Here is an 18,268-nt window from a genome sequence, read left to right as displayed (position 1 = left end):
CCTGCTTTGTATTGGAGATGGAAGCACCTTCACATACTGTCTTGCCTGTTACTGCTAAAAGGGATGAAGTAGATGAAGCCTCCTCCCACAAATTCTCTCTTTTTTTGGCCTTATTTCTAAGATCATCTTGGAGCCAAGGCAGATTGGAAGGATGACCAAAGATATTGGCTGAGATTGCAGTACAGGTGATTTCTCTGGGCTTTCCACACACACCCCCTGCAAATCTGCCTTGGCTCTAAGACGACCTGGGAATTAGGCCAAAAGGTAAAAGAGTCAGTTTTAATGAGAACTACAGGATTTTAAATGGCACTGCTTGGAAAAGGAATTTTTTACTACCATTCCTAGAATATGCAGGAATTAGAACAGAAGAAATGGACGTACTTGTTTATGCTATTAGCTAAAGTGGAAGAAGGAAGGGCAGAGGATTTAGCCTCTCAGAATGTGAGAGTTCTGTTCATGGTGACAAGGAAGTAGCCCACAAACAGTTAACTACAGTGGATTAAAGACTGATTGACATTTAAAATATTTGTGCCTTGCAAAGCACTTATAGATCAATAATTATTTGTAAAAACAGTCCAGGCCCTTGGGTTTACACTCCAAAATGATATAATACAAAAGGAAAAAAGGATGAGGATGGAAGAGGAAAATAAGAAAATTCTGGCACTGGCACTGCCTTCCTTCTCTAACAAGGTTCTTCTCGTGACCAACTACAGTGCAGATGTAAATGTTATAATACAGTGGTGCGTCAACTTACAAACTTAGTTGGTTCCAGAACTCTGGTCATAACGTGAAATGGCTGTAAGTTGAAGCACCATTTCCCATGGGAATGCACTGAAATGCAATTAATCCGTTCTGGCCAAAGGAAAAAAAATTCACCAAAAAAACACAAAACAAAACACTGCAAGACCCTTCAGGAATGAAAAAAAAAAGCAAAGCAGAAAGCAAACAAAACGTGCAAGACCCATCAGAAATGCAAAAAAGCAGAAAGCAGAAAGCAAACAAACCCTGCAAGACCCATCAGAAATGGGGGAAAAAAACTCCAAAAAGCAAACAAACCCCACAAGACCCATCGGAAATGGGAAAAACACCAAAAATCAAATAAACCATGCAAGACCCTTCACAGCATAGAAACATAATGCCACCACCATCCTAAAATCATGCTGCAAAACCCACCCAGAACAATTTTTTTGAAAAACAGAAAGCAGCACTTTACCTTACTGGGCAGTCCAAAGCCTCCTCTGATTGCATGCTCTCTAACGGCTAGGGTGAAAGAGCTACAAAGAAGCAGCCTCTTCTCCACCAATGGTTAGCAATTTGTTCCCTGCTTTTTTCCCCTGCCTTTTTTATCATAACTGGAAGCTCTGGTCACAAGTCGAAGCAAAATTTTCCAGCCGGAGATGGTCGTATGTCGGGACATTTGTAAGTCGAGGCACCACTGTAGGTGAAATGCAGCCAGCCATTGTTAGTCTTCTTATCACAGTGTGCTAGAACAGGAACAGCTCCAAAGACAACATTGCTAGTCTCTCAAATGATCCAATGTGGTCATCATGCTTCCTCTCTCTTCCTCTGCTACAGTCACACAGAATGGCTGCTGGACTGGGCAACTGGAAGAAGCAAACCCTGTTTCCCTGGTTTCTCAGCAATTCTGGCACTGCCTTCCTTCTCTAATCCTGTAGCAATCCAATGGAATGGCTTCATTTCGACATGCGCACCAGAGCTGCAGGTCTTATTTTCTTTTGGTATATTAACTTTTAATACTGTTTTCCACCTTCTCTTCCAATCTCCAGGGCACTCCTAAGAGGGACTTTCTCCTCCTTTGCAAGCCAAACAGTCTGCACCCAGCCATTAGCTGGATTAGCTGGATAGCAATTCTGAGCTGCCTTTCTCCCCAGCCTCACATCTTCTGTCTTCAGCTGCTGCCAACGAAGTGGCCAGTAATGCTAGGAAGGACTCAATCTCTCAAGAGCCAAGCCTTGTCACCACTCACGGAGATTTGCAGCTTGGGCCCCATGACATCTGGCTGATATATTTATGGTGTTGTGCTCTCCGAGGTTGTACATTCCACATCTGGAGTCTAGACTTGCTGACTCTGTGCTTGTCCTAAAGGTTCCAAATCATCTTTGGCCTTCTCTCTCCTCACCCTCCCACAGCTACCCTCATCTTTGGTGATTGTGTCACCAAAGATGTTTGTTTTGTTTACTTCCCAACCATCAGCTCTTTCCCTTCATACACTCTGAAGCCCTTCCAGCACCATTATGGAATGAGAAGTTAGAAGAAGCCATGTTCTCAACTGCAAATCCTCGGAATTGTCAATGTGTTGGCTGGGAGATTCTAGGAGCTGTTTCAAAAAACAGTAACATTGTCATGTTCTGTACAGGACAAAGAGCATAGCTAATCTCCCATAGTTTTACTTAGCATGGGAAATCACTATGTTCTGACCCCATCCCTGACCAAGCTCTGTTTGGCTTTTAAGAGAGAATCATTAAAAAGAGAGAATGAACAGGTTTGCAATTCATGTTTCAGTGGCCCCCATTTTGTGTGACCTATCTTTTCTTCTTGTGTTGCTAGTTTAAGAAGAATGATAGGAAACCAGGCCATTGGCCAATCTACCCAGCACCATCTACATGGACAGGCAGCAGCTCTCCAGGGTTTCATGTCCTACTTTTTCCAGCCTGGCCTGGAGTTACTGGGGATTGAACCTGACACCCATTTCAAGAGAGTCAAGTAAGATATGGGCCTTCTCTCTTACTGACTGCTAGTTTTTTTTTTAATGTAACTGCTGAATGGATTGCTTAATATGCATATGCAATGCCCTCCTGATATTAATACTTGAAAAACCAGTCTGTTTTTATACTTTTCATGAACTCTTAATTGTTGAACTACCAGTGTTATATTGTATCGATATCTAATAGAGGAAACATGAGGGTGGCACTCAAAACTTCTCACCTCCATTGAAAGAACTTCATTGGTATCCAGACCACTTCTGAGCAGAATTCAAAGGAACAATGTTTACCTTACTGCTCTCACAGCTTGGCCAAAACAAAGGAGAGAAAGCATGCTTTCATATCAGCCTTCCCATATATTGAGGTCATCTTTGGAGGCTCTCCTCCAGGCAACATATCCATTTGAGATAAGACAGGTTGTGACCTGGAAGAGGGGCTTCTCAATGGTGGCACCTTGCCTGTGGAATTCCCTGGCTAGAGATGCTCATCTTGTACCAACATTATTCTCCATTTGGAATCAGTAAAAATGTTTTTATTGACCGAGGCTTAAGGGTCCTGTTGCTTCTACTGTTTATTCTATTTAGTTTTAGTATTTTTTTTTATTTTTTTTTTAATATTATTGCTCTGGGACCTTTGATGAAAGGATATGCTAGCCCTGCTCTACAGATTTGCATGAACTGATTCATTGTTCTGGAGGCCTGCCATAGTTTTGTATCTTTATAAAGAGAGAGGTTAAAGGATCTTAGCTCCATATACAAAACCTGAAGGTGGGAAGCATGTATGAATAATGAAATTACATGGTGTGTTAGAAAGAGGAGTAATATTTTACAGTATGATGGGAAAAAAAGAAAGGAAACTCTCTTTTTCTCTCTCATGCACAGCACACACACGTACACACTTCAGATCAATGAAATATGAAGGCACTGCGTCTGCTTTCATGCAAGGAACATTTCCCAACAATGCTAACATTCTCTGTTCAGTATTCGGGGCGAGTGTAGATCAGACAGTCACAGGCAGCAGGAATCAGACAAAGTAAATAAGAGCAGAGTGAGAAGGAGAACAGAAAACAGAATGCTTGCAAAGACTGGAGCATGCCCATGAATTATTCAGATACATAGGAAACAGAATTCTTCTTTCTTTTTTGTCTCTCTTTTTTTCATATTTCTTCCTTTGCTCTCTTTGTATGGGTGGATGATTTCTGAAAACAACCTCTCCTAAAAGTCTTAACTTGTGCTGACAGGTATCTTTCTTCCACTCCCCACATTCTGCCATTAGCAGGAATGTAACTGAAAGGTTCCAGGGATCTAAATTGTGACATGGTTTGCACTTGCGTATGGGATGAGGAAGTTCACGTCGCCTCCCTCCGTTCCAAAAGACAGCAAAGACCTTTTTTGTTGTTGTTAGTCTTGGAAGGAATTTGCACATTTTTAAGATCATGCTTTGCACACTTCTAGAAATAAAATGTATCACTGCTGTCTTTGTTTCTTTCTTTGTTTGGAATGTTAAAAGCAGAAGAATTGAATTGCCTGTTTCACTTTTGTGTAGTTAGCTTCGCAAAAGGGAAAGTAGCTAGAGCCATGTTGGGTAGAACTACAAAAGGAGAAAAAGAATATTTACCATCCCATTCTTATGCTGGAGGTGAGAACTCTGAAAGTGTAGAAGTTCCTTACCACAGGCCTGATGGTGGGAGTGGGGGAGCAGCAAAGTGGTTTGGTCTGGGATTTCCTCTTATTAGCCCCTTCTCAAGGGATTGTTTCAGGATAATAATACTTGGAGTCTCACTGAGACTGCAGGTATCATGCCTACCTCTGGTCATTACAAGTGAAGAACAAAATGACAAGCTGGAATATATCCAGAGATGGTGACCAAGGGAGTAGGGGGTCTGGAAACCAAGCACAATGAGGAATGTGTGATTCAGGGCAAGAGTTGTGATATGGCTGGTGCGCATACAATCAAGACATTACTGTTTTGATCAAATTTATTATTTAAAATGTAGGGTAATTACTGATTTTTCCATGTATACATACTGTAGGTCTCTCCTTTGAATTAAAGCACTTTTGGAGAGGAGTTACACTAGGCTTCCTGTATCCCACAGTGAACCACTAGAATCTGAATTGCTCTTGCATGTTATTTCTGAGTCCGGGATTAAAAGGTAAGAAGGGAAAGATGAACAAAGATTAAGAAAAAAAAGGAGAAGTGTTTGTTGAGCCCTCTGTTGCTAGCTGCATTTTGCAAAGTAGTTTTATTGATTGATTAATTCCACTTACATACCACCTTTCTCGCAAATACAATTTCTCCCGTTAGTGATTCCTATATCAGAATCAATCATTTATGGCTTGTTCTTGTATTTACAATTACTAAAATATCACTGTGCTTGCATTATGTCCCACATTCACTTTCTTAAAGGATGTAAACACTTTGAAATATATCCTATGAGCTGCTGCCTTGAAAGGTACATAAACTCCATCAAATGGGCTCTTGTTTTCAGATTCAAATGAGAAATAGTCCCCAAGATGGAGTGAACATAGTTATCAGTGATGGCAGCTTTCATTTAAAAAAAAAACCTATTGAATGCCATTCCACTCCACCTCTGATTTTTGCTGATGTTTTGGCACTGCACCCACATACCAAGTCAGGACCTTTTACTTCTTCCTGGATCAATCTTAGCCAACCAGGGATCACAAAATAAGTGGTTTCCCAACATGGTGCTGTCATTTGCATTGACCTGGCTGGAAGCAACCTCAACCACATTGAGTGTATATGCAATGGTTGCATATCATCCTAGCCAGCCAGGGATCACATAATGAACAGGGTAATACCATAGTGATATATAACCAACTAGATCTGGCTATCTGATCATATCACGAAGGGTAAATTAAACCCATTCACGGGGAGTTCAATGAATCCTAAATAGCTGAAACATTTCAATCATTTTCAAGCAATTACTTAAAAAATCACCCCAAGGGGAAACGTTTTTCAATGCTGAGGCAAATAGGTTTGGCCCTATTTCTATCTAATCATTAAGGGCATTAAACATTTAGTTTGCGTCAGTAATAGAAGCCAGTGTTAGTTGAGCTCTTGTTTCCCCATTCACTGACTGAACTCAAGCAGAAAATAATGTCAGCAGAAGATAGGCTAGAGAATAGAGATTCTCTCTTTCACACACACACACCGTCCAGATCTGAGTGTCATTAAAGAGAACAAACACAGATATTTTAACTGCTCTACTGATTATTCTTACAGGAAATGAAATTTTAAATATGATCACTGCAAGATTCAAGAGAATATAAATTCATCAATAATTCTGCAATAATACACTATGTATGACATCTGTGGTGATGACATCTCAATTCATCATGATCAGTGTCAGCCCAATGAATATTCAGAATCTGCTGAGCAGCATATGCCTTTGTGTAAATACAGTATCACACAGTTGGGTGTCATTGGTACTGGATGCTGTTGAACAGTGCACATAAGTCAAACGTCCCATTCACATATTACGCCAATATTCATGTTCTGTACCGTCAATTGGGAAGTGACTTGCACTGACCTTAGCAAAGGTTTCAGGTCAGTGAGATATCTAAGGAGAGGTTTCACCAGTGCTGCTCCCCAGTCAGTGTCCATTCTCAAGCAAGGATTTGAAGCCATGTCTTCTGAATCCTAGTCCATCACTACCCATTACATCATACTGTATATGAATGTTCCCATAATACCAAATTTAAAAAGGCTGATCATCAGGAGAGCCCTTTCTCTCAGTCCCGCCACCTTCCCAGGTGCATTTGGTGGGGACCTGGGAGAGGGCTTTCTCTGTCACTGCTCCCAGACTCTGAAACTTGCTCCCAAGGGAGGCCAGGCTGGCCCCATCTTTGCTGTCCTTCCATACACAGATGAAGACCTTTCTCACCAGGCAAGACTTTTCTTTAAATGGCTGGTTGACCAAGGGAATTCTTTTAAAGGGAGCATTTTATTCTATGCTTTACTTGTGCTACTAATCTTGTTCTTATTATGAGTTTTAATATGATATTTGTTTAGTGCTTTTTACTACTGTAATAATTTATTATTTGGCTTTCAACCTTGTTCTTATAATGCTGAAAGTCGCCTTGGATCCTTCGGAGAAAAACAGTATATAAATATTTTAAATACATAAATACATACTAAAATAGTTAGAATAGCAATTATCATGGAGCCACAGTTTACTACAACGGCTAAAGTGGCTATTACTAAAATCAGTACAGTATTAATGAACCATAATTAGGCAAATAGTAATGAAAGATGCAGACCTCGGATCACAGTTTCCAGAAGCTCATGGCCACCATGGCTAGTAACCAAGATGGCTCCAAAGTCATGGGAGTATAAGTCCAAAATGATAACATCTCCAGCCTTTATTTCAGGCTGAAGGCATGGGCAAGTACCACCTGTTAGTGACCAAGCATTATACTCATTATGCACATATGTTATGGGTATAAAACAGTTACCGGCCTTGACAGACTCCAACCTCTGTCCCAGAAACATCTTTTAGCATTCGTATGATAGCCAAATCCAACTGCCCTACAGCTAATGCCCTAAGACCTCCTAATTGGAGTAATTTACAGCTTGAGAATCCCATTTCTGTGTTAATGAAGCTTTGTCCCTTTCTTGGTCATGAGGATATGTATAGAAACACAGGTCATTTGGTAGCACCCCCTTTGGAAAAAATAACTGAAATCAATTGCTTCCTGTAACCATGAATGACTTTCTTACACCTCTCTACTGGAATTTTGGACCACTCTTCTTTTGCTAACTGCTCCAGGGCCTTCAGATTTGAAGGATGCCTTCTCCCAACTGCTGTTTTGAGATCTTTCCACAGGTGTTCTATGGGATTCAGATCTGGACTCATTGCTGGCCATTTCAGAACTTTGTTTGTAACCATTTCTGAGTGCTTTTTGAAGTGTGTTTCTTGTCATCATCCTGCTGGAAGACCTATGACCTCTGGTGGAGATGCAGCCTTCTGACACTGGCCACTATGTTGTGCCCCAAAATTCTTTGGTAATCATCAAATTTCATGATACCGTTCACACAGTCAAGGCATCAAGTGCCAGAAGCAGCAAAGCAACCCCAAAAACATCTTTGAACTTCCACCATGTTTGACTGTAGGGACTGTGTTCTTTTCTTTGAATGCCTCACTTCTTTTTCTGCAAACAGTGCCATCATGTCCTTGACCAAAAAGCTCTACTTTTGTCTCATCTGTCCACAGTACGTTCTCCCAGAAGGATTGTGGTTTTGTCACATAAGTTTTGGCATACTTCAGTCTTGCTTTTTTATGCCTTTGTTTCAGCAGTGGTGTCCTCCTGGGTCTCCTACCATAGCATCCCTTTCCATTCAGATGGTGATGGATAATGCGAGCTGACACTGTTGTACCCTGTGTCCGCAGATCAAGTTGAATTTGTTTGGAAGTTAATCTGGGTTCTGTATCCACCATTCCAACATCCCTTCGTTGTAATTTTTCAGTAATTTTGCTCTTCTGTCCATATCCAGTGAGGTTAGCTACAGTGCCATGGGCTGTAAACCTCTTGATGATTTTGCACATAGAGATGGACTTGTAGCCATGACATTGTCAATGTTTTGCCACAATTTTTTCTCTCAAATCTACAGACAACTCTTTACACTTCATTCCTTTCTCCATGCTCAGTGTCACACACAACACAAAGGTTGAGTCAACTTTTCTACATCTTAACTGGTTGCAAGTATGATTACTATATTGCCCACACCTCTTACTTGTGACAGGTATGTCTAAATACAAATTAAAGAGCATCATATGCTTGAGAAGCAATTATTTCTTACAGTTTTGACAGGGTGCCAATAATTTTGGCCAGTGCATTTTTGGGTTTCTGTGTGGGATTGTATCAGATTTGACTTTTCTTCTCTGTTTTTTTTGTGTTGTCCCAACGCAAACCAAAGAAATGAACATGTGAGTTCCAAAACATTTGCAACAATTTTCTGAGAGAAGGGTTCAATTTTATGACAGAATTGCAAGGATGCCAATATTTCTGGCCATGACTGTATTTGCAATCCAGTGTCTGGATCATGCACTTTGATCCATGAAAACTCATACAGAAATAAAATTGGTAGTCTTTAAAATGCAACAATATTTGGCTTTCTTTTCCTTTCCTTTAATTTTGTCAACATACAGTAACATTATATTTGAAGTAATCAGTGGGGGATGGTAGATAAGTAGATAGCAATTGGGCATCTTGGACTCATTTGGTTTTCTGTAATCAACCATTTGCAGATTCTTGACTTTAAGTTCTCCTAGATCATTGCCTTCTTCTTCAAGCAAATACTTCTGTTCTGTTTCTTTGTTCTTCTTGTGCTGTAATCGATGGCCAGCTGTGAGGGTGCCTCCATGTTAGCCTTCAGCACACTTGACACAGAAGTGTCCTCTAGGTTTTATCCTGAATGAATGTCTGGGAACAGTAAACATGAGCATCCTGAGTGGTTAATTTTCACTCTTAAGTCTCTCAACTCACCTCATTAGCCCATTGCATGGTGGTAACAAATTTATGGTAAATCCCTCCACCAATACAGTGGTTCTTAACCTTTGTTCCTTGGATGTTTTTGAACTGCAACTCCCAGAAACCCCAGCCAGCACAGTTGGTGGTGAAGGCTTCTGGGAGTTGCAGTCCAAAACTCCTGAGTAACCCAAGGTTAAGAACCTGTGCACCAATACCAACTTGCCTTCATATCTGGCTAGCGGAGCTAGTGGTGAAGGCTTATGAGAGTTGTAGTTGAAGATCTGGTGACCCAAGTTTGGGAAACATTGTCTAAAGCCATCTTGTGCCCCCCCCCAATTTGAAATACCCCAGCGTGGTGTTTACTTTAAGTATAGTGGAGGGAAAGTATTACCCTATACTAGAACACTCTGTCAGTTAAGATACTTGATAGTTTAGTGATTTGGTGACTTTGACCCCTCCTCTTACTGACCATAATGAAATCTGATACTGTAGCAATTAAAGATTATGGGATTATACTGAATAGGCTGATGATGTGTGTATGTTAGTGTGTTTAGTCTGACAGCCAAAATAGCACATTCCAACCTGACAGACACGGTCAGGATTCACTTTTCTATCATTACTCAAGGACTTTCAAAGACAACACATACGAAATACTGATGGAAGCTCTAGTATAACCCAAATCCTTTAGGAGGATTATCTCTGTTATCTCATCTGGCATTGGAGAATTACATGTAATATAAACGTATAAATGGCTTAGCTGCAGAGTTTTTAAAGGAGCATAAGAAAACAACGATTTTGTCTTCTGCAGTGTTCAGAATAGATCTATACCACATCAAAATGCTCACTCTAGACCTGAGGAATATTTAAAACTCATTCTCAGACTTTTCTATTTTGCCCTGAATCTCTAGCTAGACTACTTTGAATCTGGTAAATAATTATTACAAAGTATTGAAATGATGGTTTAGTGTTGTTTTGCATTATTTGCATCCTGTCCAGGTGTTCTACCATATTTACAGTGCCTACTAACAAAAGCATCCTATTCATTGCTAAATGAGTCATTTCTATAGCAGTGGACCCTTGACTTACAGACGGCTTGACATAGACTTTTCGAGTTACAGACTTCTCTGGCTGCAAAATTTAGGTTCGACTTGCAGCCGGAGAATCGACCTACAGACCAGAAAAAAGCCAAAATGGAACAAAAACAACAAAAACAGCTGATTACGGATTAATCGGTTTTCAATGCATTGTAGATCAATGGAGCCTCGACCTACAGACTTTTTGACCTGCAGCCACCATTCCAATACGGATTAATTCCGTAAGTAGAGGGTTCACTGTATAATACAGCAGTCACTTGACAAAGTCAAATAGTGATCTTCTGATTGGTGTTATCTCTAGCTGAAAGTAAGAAAATCTTAAAACCTACCCAGATATACTGTTTATCTTCTGTAATGTACCTGATTCAGCAATGATGTTATCAGTATTTTTGCCACCATCTGCATGACATTTGCCTTGTCTTGGTTACTATCATGACAAATCTATAAATTCCTGGGATTTTTTATAAAAAAACTTTGTTCCTCCTACAGGCATGACTTATTTCCTTTTTTTAAAAAAATGAGCCTTGTGGTGCAGTGGTTGAATTGTAGTACTGTAGGCAAAACTCTGCTCACAACCCGGGTTCAATCCCAGATAGCTGGCTTGAGGTTTATTCAGTCTTCTATCCTTCCAAGGTCGGTAAATTGAATAGAACCTCTAGCGCGGCTTTGAATGTTTGAAAAAAAATCTTACTGTCTGGATTGAACAGTTTACTTTCAAAGACTTCTAAGGACTATCTGGGATAATACATGTGCAATGAGAGAAGGTGCCATCTTTATTCTTCATCCCAGGGAGCAAATTATCTTGGCCTAGCATCCTGAATCCTCGCTTTCATGCGTGAGATGGTGAAACTCTTACTTCAATTTGGTTTTTATAAGAATTTTTTTTAAAAAAATTGCAAACTTCTTATTAAGAATGGGACATGGGGAAAAAAAGAAAGCTAAATGTGTGAGAAAGCAAAATTGATTGTTTTTGTACTACAGATCCATTAATTCTCCATCCTGGAAGGCTTTGAAATCTTCCTAGGCTTAGCTCTGCCCAGTCTTCCTGTTCTTGCCCCAGCTGGGGGCTTTCTTGCTGAAGAGGAGACTAGGTGGAGCTAGGCCTTACCTGCAGTAGATCTCAGAACCTTCCAGTTTAAGCCCTTCTCCCAGATCAGCCACATTTAGCTCTCAGTGAGGTGCCTGCCAGGTAGAACTTCCAGAATGAAGCATTATTGGATTTATAGTCCAAAAATATGAAAATCCTGCCTCTAACAGCTGTTTCAATTGGATGACATTTTTACTTTAGTCTCTTTTGCAAGAATTTACAGAAGTTCATGGCTCCTGCATTTGGGTGGGAAAGGATTTGAGGTTTAACCAATGCTAACGCAGCATGGACAGCTTTCCCCCCATTCCTATGTATGAAGAGAGAATCATATATATAGTGCATGTACAACTGACTGTTCCAATTTATTCCATAAACACAGAAAGCATGGTTGCCACTCTGCCTGTGCTGCTATACATCCACACATCCACATACAAATTTCTCTGTTCCATGCAAATAGCATATTTGGAAGGTGGGAATAGGGAATTGAAAATAAACATCACAGTCCCAGTGGTTGCAAATGTGTTTAATGATAACTGGGTTCCATACCATACCAAAGCACGCTCCTGGTCTCTTCTGTGCTGAACCTTCCCACTTCTGAGGTTCCCACATGTACAAAACCATAGTAACAGCCTGCCCCTTGCCCTTCCCACTTAAGCCCCAATATAAAACCTAAATCCAAAAGAATAGCTTGAGAAAGGAAGGAATCACCTTTGCCAAAACACCACACAACGCCATCTAGTGTTAATAACAAGCAAAGCTTCCGAATCCATGAAAGCTTCACTTCTGGTTTGGCTAGCTCTGTTAGTCTGCTGTGGCACCTTATAAGTCTATTGTGTGGTGATATCCGATGAAGTGAGCCCTGCTGTACATAAGCTAACATTAGAATAAATTCAGTAAAAACGTTTGTTTGTTTCTTTGTTTACAGAAAATCAAATGTAGTATTGTAGTATTGGGGATCAGTTATTGGGATATTGAAGTTCTATGCCTTTTTCCTTCTTTAACTCCCTTGTTACCCATACACATATTTTGCTCTGCACCCATCACTACAGAACATTGGCCATCGGAGTCACCAGCTGTCGGGCTGCTGCAAACGGTGGCAGCTGATGATTCCAAATTCAAAGGGGCTGTCAATCCACTCCGTATTTTAGTCTGCACATTACACGAGTTACCCAAGCTGCTGTACCTCATGGAGATGCTCAGCACCTTTGATAACTCTTGGAAATTGCAGACTAAAATCTGGAGTGGGTTCACAGAATCTCTGAACTGGAGTTACCAGCTGTCACTGACTGAAAGCCTTTATTGTGCTCAGTTAAAAGCTTTGCATCCTTGTTACCTCCAACATGTGTATGTTGCAGGTAGTGCTGTTCCTTGCCATGTGTTATTTCTAAGAGATGGATAAAATGCAATTCCCTTGGATTTTGTGCTTCCAAAGTAGTAAGGATATTTTTATCAAGTCAAGTACAGATGTGTGGCAAAATCTGTGGGGAAATGTCTGTCTACTTCCTTGAATGCTTTGCATTTACACCTATAATTTCAGTTGCTTCCAAATATGTAAGCCTTTCCTACAGGGTAACTTGTAAATGCATTTCAGTTACTCTATACTCTCTGTTTTTGTGACCTTATAAAATTTACCTTTTATTAGTCCATAAAAGCTATGTTTGGACAGAAAGTAAGATAAAAATTAATGCTTCTTATTATCAGCCCAATGCACAGAACAAGTGTCTCTTCTATTCATTTATTTAAATGCTCTGGATGCATGCCTACCGCTAATAAACCAATTCCCTAATTCATCAGATTTACACTGTGGTGTGGTGTGACTGCTGTGAAATTACTAGGTTTGACCAACACACAAAGCTACAAAGGAACCCTCTTATAAAGTGGCAGACACAACTGTTGCATCATGTACTGTTCTATTTAATTTTTTGCAAAGGTTTTTACGTCTACATGCCATAAAAATTTATTGGAGAAAATCAGTAAATGAGAAAGGACCTATTTCAATTGCCTCAACATATAGATCATTAATTATCATGATCAGAATTATGGAATGCATTGCTGTTTTTTGTGCAGTTTCAAATCACTTCCAACCTATAGTGACCCTAGGAATAATGACATCCAAAGGGTCCCATCATTGATAGCTGTGCTGAGGTCTTGCAAACTAAAAGGTCTGTCTTCCTCTATTGAATTGTCCTTCCCGTATTCAGTCTTCCTCTTTTTCTAGTGCCTTCAGCTTTGCTTAGCATTGATTGCCAGAATCTTGTTCATAATGGTGGAGCATAATGTCTAAGCAAGCAGAGTGAGTTGGCAAGGGATACTTCCACATGCTTTTGGCATATTTAGGCAACCATGAGCACAACCGGCCCATTATTTGTATGAATGCACTGCGCTCCAAACAATATTAGTGTATTTATAGCATATACACATACACACACAACCCAAAGGAAACTTTACCTAATGGATATAGTCCTGAAATTCAACACGGGACTCTCAAAAGAACATCATCACTATATTGCTTTGTTAATATCCCATAGTTCATGTGTGCAAAATTCATGTGCGCTATTGAAAAGACCATAATACTGAAAATGTAAATATATCTCTGGGGCTATTTACATTCTCTTTTTTTGGCTCATAAAATCCTCACTGAAGTTGGTTTCCCTTTCCATCAAATTTGTTCCACCTTAGAACCCAGCTAATGGTTTGCAGACATTCATGGCAGCTTTCAGGATTTCCTTACAACTCTGCTGCTCTTATTTTCCCAGTCTTCTATAACACAAGGATTTTCTGTTTGTGGAGAAAGGAGTCGTTTGCTTAACTGTCTTTTTTTTTTTTTTTTTGGTGGGAAAATATTTTCACTATTAATTATTCACATGAAAACCTCTTTGGCAGTTTATGTGCTTTGTTTTGTGTTCCCTTCCCCTCTCTTCCTTCCACATTTTTACTGAGAAAAAAATATATGCAGCATCCATGAGCTAAGATCCAGTAAATCCAGACCCTTGTGTATAACAATTAAATGTTGAGAAAAATCTTAGCTTTTCTTTAATTAGGACAAGTTAGACTGTTTCTTATAAAGTTCATGTCATATAAAAGATCACAGTGGGTCTTGGGAACTCCTGAGCAACATCCACAGTACAACAGCTAAATGAAACCCCCTTATCATGTTCAGTAACCAGCATGTCCCAGTTAAAATTCCAAAGAAGCTTAAGGGAAAGTCTTTTAATTTTAGAATTCAAAGCCATGCATCAAAGTGAAGTGAGAGATAAAAGAATTAAGGATAAAATGCTTTCTGATTTATAGTTATATGGCACTTCTCTGAATGTCCAGAGAAAGCCTATTCAATGAATGGTTAATGCTTTGAATTTTTCAGTGTCTATCACAGTCATCTGAATATTATGCTGCATTCATCTGAGTGTTCTGCAGCCAGCATTGTTCCTATGCCCAGGGCTAGCCTTAGGGTGTGGGCAAGCTGGGTAGTCTTCAGGAGCACAGAGCTGAGGGGGAGGCACCAGACTGAGCAGAGGAGGAGGTACCAAACTGAGCTGGCAAGCTTGCAAAGCGGGGCTTGGGGGGACTTCAGGTTGAGCTGGTGGGCACCATAGTGAACTGAGGAGGGCGTCGTGCTGAGACCAGTGGCTATATTTTTTGAAGGCATTGTCTGAATTGGACTACCAAAAAGCAGGAACTACTTTATTACAAAACAAGCAAACAAAAAAAAAGGTTTGTGATAATTCTGCTGCATATTAGCTAGCTCTGCAGCCCAAATGTAAGGATGTCTAAACTGGTCACAGGCCTTGATCTCACTACCAGAATAAACCTTGGCTGAGAGTTGTGTATCAGAAATATTAAGGCTATTGTATGGACAGAGAGCAGCCACACTCTCAGCATTGCTTGTACTAGCCCTCCCAACGTCCATGCATTGTTGATAGATATTATGGGTTGACTGAAAGAGTGTGTAATCTCAGTCATGGAGCCATAGGTAATGGCAACGGCCTCTACCCGCCATTTGTTAACCCTATGCAATCAACAGAGTTTCTGCATAAAACTGACTCTTACCCCAGCTCCTAATCTCAACTGCATTACAGTTGTGAATAGTTCTGTATAGAATGTCAATTCTTGTAGACCTAATGGTGCCATAGTAGTCACATTTTGCTACATGTAAAGAACTTGGTTTTATCATGCTGTGACTACAGCTGTGAAAGATAGGTCCATGTGTAATGGATTCAGAGACCTGACTGACAAAGGTGTACCTCACCTTTGTCTTGCCCACCAAAATCTAGCCTGTTCAGTGATACATGTGAAGGTATTCTTAATTTTGCCTCAACTCTGTTTTCTAGAAATAGAACCTTGTTAGTGTTGGTTATATAAGTTGGGGGGGGGAATACTTTTTGGAAAACAATTCCTAGATTCTTCATCCCCCTGGGAAATTCTGGAAGGTGCAATCCTAAAATGAAATGTTTCCAAGCTGTGGTTGATGAGGAGGATAGAAGCAACTTATCCGCCAGTGTAGAGCAACTACTTTGCTAGTAACTGCAATAAGCACAAGTAGTTCAGGAGTAGGAAAAGATTCTCCTAAATAGAAAGGAGTCCATATTTTTGTTCCATCCACACTTCAATTCTCTCCTTCAAAGACCAATATAATTTAGGAGGCACTTCAGGCAGAGAATATGAAGAAATATGGGATAATGGTGAAGCACAGGAGAACAGGGCTGTATATGCTATACAGCGTGTTCTACATGCAATAAGCTAAACTGCTATTATCAAGTGTGATGCCGGATACTGTCCTGTTGCTACTACCGTGTTCCCCTGAAAATAAAGTCAGGGTCTTATATTAATTTTTGCTCCAAAAAAACACACATTAGGGTTTATTTTCAGGGGAGGTTTTTTTTTTTCATGTACAACAATCTACATTTATTGAAATACAGTCATGTGTTCTGGTTGCTGCACAATGGTGGAGGGTAGGCTTTCACTTAACTAGGGCTTATTTTGGGGGGTAGGGCTTATTATGAGCATCCTGAAAAATCATACTAGGTCTTATTTCCAGGTTAGGTCTTATTTTCAGGGAAACAGGGTATTGAATCATGATTAACCTTTATGTCCAGTCAACTACTGTACACAGAAGGTACCAATGAAGGTACCATTTCGTCCTTTACCTTAGGCAACAAAATGTCTGGGGCCAGCCCTAAAGAGCATGCAACCAAGGTTAATCAAATGTAATGTTTGATTATTGAGAAATACTGTACATGTTTCTGTGTATATTAGGATATGAAAAACCTTAGAGAAACTCCTCATTCTTGTCAGTTCAGACATTCTCAACACAATAAGACACCTCTACAAAGAATTTTCAGGCTGTGCATGGCACCTTGCCTCCACCATGGGAGAAAGACGGAGAACTCTTTTCTTTCCCTCTTAAGGTGTCACCAATTTGCACAAAATGTCTCTATGTAAAATACATGTTCTTTGCCTTTAAGAAGCAAAACATATACATAGCAAGTACAGAAGGACTAGATGATTGTTCCAAAAGGCAAAAACAACCCATCCAGTGCTTCTAATTTTTAGAGGTCCTTGAAACAATGCTGCCGTAGTTTTGAGCATCCTTAGTTATTTGTGTATTCACAGTATTTGCATTATTTGTCCAAAACGGATTCTCATTCTTAGAGAATGATAAAGAATATCTTGTTTTCTCACAGGTGAGGAGACAATTTTTCCAATTTCTTATATACAAGAATGAACCAAAAAGAAAAAAAGAAATATTGCTAGTGTATCTGGTTCTGAATACTGGCTTTTGCCCAGGGATTTAAAAAATCCCAATCCTGCTCTGTGAGTATAATGTTCCTATGGCTTTAAATAACACTTGCAAGTGCGGTAGTTTTTTTTTTTAACATTCCTGGGAGGGTAAAAGGTAACATTTCTTTTATTAGTATATAGATACCTTTTAAATTTTTCATATAAAGGACAGATCTCATTTGTTACCTATACTTAACCTGCTAAATGGAATCTTGTCTCTTAGCCATGGAGATAAATAATGAGGAAATATTTGCTATTTAAATTTTAAAATAAATCACCCTATAAATCTAAATGGCAAATGTCATCTCAACATAAGAAATCATTTTCAGTTTTCCTTTTTCCCCATGTTGTTCCTTTGTATTGACTCCTGGACACTTCAGAACTTTAATGCTCCTTCTTTGATCACAGCCCAGGATACAATGACAGCTGGAGCTACACAAGAGTAAATAAGAGGCATGTAAAATAGAAGTAAGGATTATGGCTAATTACTAGGATACTTAATTTGTTTACTTATTTTTATGTTTTGCATGGAGTGATGTTTGTGTGTCCATTCTGGCTCATGAAGATGATCTTGAAACCTGTTGTGAATGGGGCAAACCTTCAGAGAGAAGACACCTTCAAATAGAGGACTCTGTTCTAGAAAGTGGAATCATATGTCCAGTTGCCCAGGCTGTGTAGGAAGACCTTCACAGTAACTGCAGCAAAGCTAACTACAGCCCTTAGGAGACCTTGTTGGCTCCCTTCTTTCTTTCTTTCTTTCTTTCTTTCTTTCTTTCTTTCTTTCTTTCTTTCTTTCTTTCTTTCTTTCTTTCTTTTTGTTAGGCAAACAATGAAGATCTTTCTGTTTCACCTGGCATGTGGATTATCTACATAATCTAAATTAATTAGTTTTCTGGCTGTCACTCTTACTTAATTAGTTTTCCTCACTTTTGTTATTTTTCCTCTTATCAGAACCGGTTGGAAGGAAAATACAAATTTTTCCTTCAAGCTGAGGTACATTGAGAGCAAGGATTTGGCTTCAACAGGTTTAAGGACACCTCAGCCCATCACAGAGATGCCAGTTCTGCAGCCTTGCTAACACGACACATACCAGCA

The 18,268-nt window shown here is 39.7% G+C and overlaps 1 long non-coding RNA gene across 1 annotated transcript in view; it reads right to left on the bottom strand.

The window, feature by feature from the left end:
* The window catches only part of LOC144589231 (uncharacterized), a 242,047-nt gene that overhangs the window by 88,930 nt on the left and 134,849 nt on the right, over positions 1-18,268 (bottom strand). Inside the window, exon 5 of the long non-coding RNA XR_013545218.1 lies at positions 1,214-17,605. This is a non-coding gene — a long non-coding RNA (uncharacterized LOC144589231). The remainder of the gene's footprint in view (positions 1-1,213; positions 17,606-18,268) is intronic.

This window comes from Pogona vitticeps, chromosome 4 (genome assembly GCF_051106095.1).
Source record: "Pogona vitticeps strain Pit_001003342236 chromosome 4, PviZW2.1, whole genome shotgun sequence".
NCBI lineage: Eukaryota > Metazoa > Chordata > Lepidosauria > Squamata > Agamidae > Pogona > Pogona vitticeps.
The sequence above is the reverse complement of the archived record's forward strand: the minus strand, read 5'-3'. Positions and strand labels throughout refer to the sequence as shown.